The sequence below is a fragment of the Bidens hawaiensis genome, unplaced genomic scaffold, assembly GCF_021521415.1.
Source record: "Bidens hawaiensis isolate Kalapana, Puna unplaced genomic scaffold, B.hawaiensis_p1.1 tig00004357_1, whole genome shotgun sequence".
In the NCBI taxonomy this organism is placed as follows: domain Eukaryota; kingdom Viridiplantae; phylum Streptophyta; class Magnoliopsida; order Asterales; family Asteraceae; genus Bidens; species Bidens hawaiensis.
Window position 1 is genome coordinate 1,741,154 of NW_027491262.1, and position 7,002 is coordinate 1,748,155.

Below are 7,002 nucleotides of genomic sequence, written 5' to 3' on the forward strand. Positions count from 1 at the left end.
GTGAAAAATGGGTGAAAACCCGAGATGAAACCGATTCTTGCATGATCAAGTGATGTATACAAGTTATACAAGGGATCTTGGTCCAAGAAAGGAGTTAAAAGAGTCAAAAACGAATTTTTACGGTTAAAATCTTTGTTTTGATGTCTTAACCGAAACCATGAAAGAAATGGCTTGATTGTGGGTATAACTTGCTTGGTGTGGTGTTTTTGTGCTTGTAGGTGTTGTATCTAGTTGCTAGCAAAGGCTAGAAAGCAAGATCTTTGCGATCTAAAGCTAGAAACGCAAGGTAGTTCGGTTTTTCGTATGATTTGTAAGATTTGGACAGATTGTGATAGACTTATAGTTGAGTCATGAAATTTCACAAAGATGATCTACACATGAAAATATGAGATCTGTGAAATTTTGATAATTTTTGGATAAAGGATGAATATTTGGTGAATTTAATGCTCGGTTTTGGCTAAAAATGGTGAAAAATAGATAAACATCATGAAAAATTCTGGAAAAATTCAGATAAGCTTTTTATAACATATAAAAGTCACACACAAAATTTCAGGTCCATTGGAGAAGTCTAAGTAGGCTTTTCGGTAAAACGAGATCTAGGGTTTTCTAGCTCGGTTTTGGTAAAAATAGCATGAAAAATGAGTTTTTGGTTCTGTAAAAGTTACTGGGAACTATGTGGATGGTAGGAGTCATCCCAGAAAAATTTGGGATTTTTCTAAGGTCGTTTGGTATTTTTGACATATTTGGTGTTTAAATGACGTTTAAAAATAGATAAATAAATGTTAAATATAAAAATTAATTCTGGAAATATTTTTATAAAATTCCTTACTGTCAAAAACTGATTTGTGCAAATTTCAAGATCCGAGACTAAACGGATAATTATTTGTGCTAAACAGAACATAAAAACAAACTTTTAAAGCTTAAAACGTGTAAACCGGCAAAGTTCGCCTAAGCGAGCTGACTGGTGTATAAAAACCCTAAAAATGGACTATTTTCATGAAACTGAGTAAATCAAGTAAAAATAAATCATCCGAAAGTAATTCGGATGATTTGGGTAATTTTATCCGATTTAGTCGTTTCCGGTATATTAAAGACGGAAACGGGCCCCGCGGCCAAACGGGGTGTCTAAACCGAGCTCTAATTTCACCACTTTAATTAAAATATCAATAACAACTATTTTCGGGTCGTATGTGGCCAAACTCATTTTTGAAAACATAAAGACAAATAACCGTGCTAGGCACGCAAAACGAGAAAACAAACTAATGGTAGTTTTGACTAAAGAACTCTAAGTGATATCACAATCTAAGTCCTGAGAAGTGTATCGGGGTTAACATTGTCCCCGGATCGTGTACGGTACTGGGTTAACAGTGTCCCCGGACGTACCGGTTAACACGAATTTAAGTTATATTAATAGAAATTGTGTAGTAACGACTTAGGGATCGTATTACAGATCCAGGCCGGTAGCTGTTCACAGTATTACATCTTGCTCACAAAAAGGTGAGTTTCACGAGCCCCTTTTATTGAACTGTTTTAAATATTTTCCCGGGGCGGAAAGCATGTTTTTTATCAAAGTGTTTAAGTACATGCCGATCGCATGGAAATGAATGTATTTATATAATGTTTATTGTACGGGAATCGTACGGTAATGTATTAAGATGGTAACTGTCTGAGTTGCTAATATTGTAAGGCCCGAAACAGTGTTCTGGGTTAACAGTGTCCCCAGAGGTTATTAAATGTATTTCTGGGTTAACAGTGTCCCCAGAGGCTATTAAATGTATTTCTGGGTTAACAGTGTCCCCAGAGGTTATTAAATGTATTTCTGGGTTAACAGTGTCCCCAAAGGATATTAAATGTGTTTCTGGGTTAACAGTGTCCCCAGAGGTTATTAAATGTGTTTCTGGGTTAACAGAATTTTCACTTGTAGGCTCAGCATAATTACATCATTAATTTATGATTATTAAAATGATTTGTCATGGTTTACTTAAATTAGTGAAACTCACCAACTATTCGTAGTTGACCTGTTTTCTTTACATGTTTTCTAGGTACACCCAAATTGGAATGAGTGATACGTGCTTGATGATGTGTGCTATTTTGTGGAAGCTTAAGAGTTTATATTTTGTATTAAACATGTTAACGTAATATTGGTAAAACTTATGTGATAACGCCTAGTCGGTAACGAAACTCGGAACAATGTAATACGTTTAAATTATTGTAGTGGTGTTTTCTTTATAAGCAATGCTGTTGATATCAGATGTGTCTGTTGCATCCCGTTTACGTTTCCGCTGCGGTTACGGGGTGTTACAGTTACCGACATGCCAAGTATGTTTAGAAATTAACTAAAATTGATTTAAAATATAATCTTGAAGAAAAATATGAGTTTTGGTGGCTAAAAACACACCTGTGTGTCTTAAGCGAGTGAACTCGGTTTAGTTCGGTTTTTGGTTCGGTCCTTGACTCGGAATAAGACCGAGGATGGTTACCACATACCCAATTACCATGGAACTTGTAAAATAACTTATAAATAATAATACTCGAGTTTTACATTCAAAATGTTAACAATAAAGCTTTTAAACAAAAGTTCGGTTTTTGGTTCGGTCCTTGACTCGGAATAAGACCGAGGATGGTTACCACATACCCAATTACCATGGAACTTGTAAAATAACTTATGAATAATAATACTCAAGTTTTACATTCAAAAAGTTAACAATAATGCTTTTAAACAAAAGTTCGGTTTTTGGTTAGGTTCTCCACTCGGGATGAAACCGAGGCTAGTCACCACATACCCAATACCATGGAACTTTACAAATATGAACAATAAACTAAAATATGTAGAAGTTACGCAAGTATAACAAGTTATATGGTTAGATTTGTTAAATATATAAACAAGGACTACAAAGTCCTCCATGTAACCTTGCCTTACTAGCCCGACATTTCAACCAGCCAAGACCGGAGAAATGAAAGACCGAAGGTAAACAAGGAGTGTATATTATATATATGTTGTAACATCAAGCTTTAAGTATTGAGAAGTTAGTTAAAATGAAATATTAACTTATGAAGAACAACCTTAGAATTCAAGAATTTGAGAGAGAAATGAAGAAATGAGCAAGCACAAATGAAGAAGATGGGTGTGTGTATATAGGGTAAGTTGAATGGGTCTTTCATAAAGGGTGTTTCATGAAAATGGGTTGGTTATAGACCCAAGAAAGCACAAACTACAAATGGGTCCTTCAAGTCTCCATTTTGGTAGTTTTAGTCCCTGGAGTTCGTTTTGAGCGTTTTCGGGGAATTTTAAGAACCGAAAAGGGTGTTTTTTTTTATCCAACAACTATAAAACAAATATTTAACATACAATTCATCATTTTGATAATATCGAAAGGTTCGGGATACAAAACGGGTCGGGTTTACATTAAGAATACAAGTATAAAATAACCCGAAATTGACAAATGTCACATTCTTGATATTTGTTTTTGTTTTCATTTAGCTGAGTGTAGCTTAAATGAGTTCAAGCTTTTGATGAAACTCAGTTACTTCGAAACAATATTTTACTTATCGAGTTTGAGTAGTTTCGCAAACTTAATCGAATACTTTGTTTATAGTTATTAATTGGTTATTTAAATAAAAAAAATATTACATATAAAATTATGGTAAAAATTACTAGATAATCGTGTATGTTATTAGACAGTTTTATTCGTGCATGCTAAATATATATGTCAAAAATATATCGATGCATCAATCCATAATTATAGTATTGCTGGACTTCCATTTAGTAAAGACTAGGCGCGCTGAGAGAGATTAGGGTTATATGTATGTAATGGAATGACTTATAACACTTAAAGGTAAAAAATCTACGAGGTTATGATGTAAAATTGCGAATTCACGGCTCAAGGAATCAAATATTCCTTTTTTTCTAAAATGTTAAAAAATAAACGTCATTGATAATTATCATTCTTTTTTCTAATTAAAATCATATGATAAATGGCGCCGCTCTTTACTTTCTTCATGCTAATCCGAAAATAGAAAAAAAGTTTAGCTTGACCTCTATCAAATTAGACGAGTCCAAACATAAACTTAGTCAAGACCAGTTTTTTAAACCTTAAAAATGGAACATGTGAACAAATTTCCTATGTTAAGTGCGCTCAAGATGTTTTAAATTATACATAAGACTAGTTTACTAAATAAAAATAGATATATGTATAAATAAAAACAAAAGGTGAGTTGTATATAATCATTTATGTTTAATACCTTTTATTTTACTACAATTTTTTCTAATATATGAAAACTCAAATACTCTTTTAACTTTATTACGAAAATGCACATTTTAAAACTCAACGCTACTTAAACCCAGACTTCTTGAAAGAAGAAAAGCCTTAACTCCTTGACACCGGTACACCAAACGCTCTTTAGTTTTTATTTTCTAATTAAAATTCATTGTTTATAGCAACGAACCAAACACAACCCTTTGGTGTAATTACAAATATATATTTTGAATTTTCATTTCCTATAAGATTGCACAAAACCAACTGAATTTCAGTTTGTCCCCAAGCGAGAGTTTAATCCCAAACGTTCATATATTAAATACAATTAAATAAATTCTACTTTTCTAATTAAATATCAATTAATATAAAAGATTTGTTGCAACTCTTTTTACGGACAAAACATAAATTTTCAACGACCAACATGCATAACTTAATTAAACTCTTTTTTTACGTTTTTCTAATCATAAATTGTAGACACACAAAAAAACAAACAAAACGTAAAAAAATAAAACCCTAAAAAAATAAAAAATAAACATAAATTGTATGAATGAGGATAAAAATAAGAAGGATGAGAAAGACTTGTAGACACACAAAAATTTTTTTAAAAAAAATTTAAAAATAAAAAAAAATCATAACTCAATATTTAATAAAAAAATTAAAAAAAAAGTAAAATCACAAAAACATTTCTACCATCTTCCTCGTTCTTAAAAAAAATAAAAAAACATAATATTAAGGGAAAAACACCATTGTTTTCTTTGTTTATCATTGTGTTTTATATTTATTTTCGTTATTAATTATGTCTATTTTCATTAACATTGTGACTTTTTTCTTGATATTATGTAATATTACTTAACAGTGTGTTATATTTTATTCGGTATTGTGCTATATTTTGTGATCCATTATGTCTTTTTTAGTTATAATTGTGTCTTTTGTTCATTTTCGTCATTGTGTGATCTTTTCGCGGCGATTTTTTTTGTGAACGGGAATGACGGGGAAACATTTTAGTTTTTAAATTTTTTCAGCTTCTATTTATATTTTGAGTTATGATTGTTTATTATTATTTTTTTGAATATTTTTTAAAGGCTTTTATGATCATAAATACTTCTCACACTTTTATTTTTTATCCCTTTTTATTTAAAATTTCCCACTTAATTAAACTCTTTTTCTATGTTTTTCTAATCATTACCAAACATAAAAACATAAAATTTATTACTCTTTAAACTTAAATTAAATAAAGTACATCTTTTCCACCAGGCACCGACTACTTGCCTACAATTTCTTAATCTAATGCCAATGACAACTCTAGATTAACAGGCTCTGATGCCGACATTATCGGCATTTGCATCGGCGGATCACTTAACCCTAAACCCGGAATTGCGAGGCTCAACGACGTCAAAGGATCATCCTCACTTGAATCATTAGTATCTGCTCCAGTCGGGTTAAACAGGTTAACAAAGAACCAAAACCCGCACGAAATGGGCCTTGGTTCATGAAGTCATTGAACTCTTTCTTCGTCATAGATGAATATTTTCGCTTCATTTTATACTTCCAGTTCTTTCTAACCAAGTTACCAGTCCGACCGGCTAAAAACTGGGCAATCCTAGCCCATTTCTTACCGATATTTTCATGTACCCAGAAGATTACCCGGTCTTCATCCGGCGTAAATGCACGGTGAACAAATTGTGGTGATATCTGGTTAGACCACCGTGTCCTACATGACTTTGGGGTTCTACCAGGAATTGATTGGTTGATAAGTTGCCAATCTTTATTGGGTGCATGCATCTCAACAAGTTGCGTAAGGATTTCATCTTCTTCTCGGGTCCAATGATATCGAACCCGAAGAGAATTGTTCATGAGAAATTGATCAGCCATAGTAATACTAAGAAATGTTTTTGAGTTTGAGTGAGAAAGACAAAGGTGTGAGATGAAAGGTGAATTATATGGTGATTTATAAAGGGGTGTGCATTGATGGGAGGTGTAAAGATAACAAGCATATATCGATCCTTGTTTTATTTTTATCACACTTGATTTACTTTTTTCATGTTAGAACATTAAACTGTTCAGTAGGGGAAATCTAATGGTGGTGTACGCCATTCATAATATTTGGGTGAGCCTTTTTCAGACGTGATGTAAACATTCTATACCGATCATTATGCTCTAGATCTGACTCACCCAGAAACTCCATCAATGAAGAAATCCATCTATGTAAAAAATATTTTTGAGTCAGGTTTCGAAAGTACGACCATAAAGATCCAAGCATTAACTATCATCCCCTATGCAATTGGACCAAAAGATAAATTACGACGTACACATTATTCAAGTTCTGAAAATTTTCAATCAAGTCACTCGTAAACTATTTTGTTTCAATTCGGTAACTAAAGTTTCCTTTGTGTCCAATCCTGAATATTTTATCTAGATAGCATGTTATGTAGATTTTTTCTAAATAGTTTTGACATTGCAAAATATTTTTTAAAGAATTAATAAAAATTGAAAAATTAATTTGTAAATTGCAAAAAATCGTAAAAAAATAAGTAATAAGAAATCACTCTTTTTTAAGTTACGGTTTTTTTATAAGAAAAGCATCATTTTTTAGAAAAAAATTAAAAATATAGTTAGGTGATATTAAAATATTTAATAGTAGAATTATTAATTGCTCCCATAAAAAAATCAGAACATATTAATTATATTGTAATTTCTCACAATTATTCATATTTGTTTTGCAATTTTTCAGTCTTTTAGCAATTTT

The 7,002-nt window shown here is 31.7% G+C and overlaps 1 pseudogene; it reads right to left on the reverse strand.

Annotated features, from left to right (window-relative positions):
• Positions 1-5,535: 5,535 nt before the first annotated feature.
• Positions 5,536-6,128, reverse strand: LOC143626399 (transcription factor MYB73 pseudogene; annotated as a pseudogene).
• Positions 6,129-7,002: the final 874 nt, after the last annotated feature.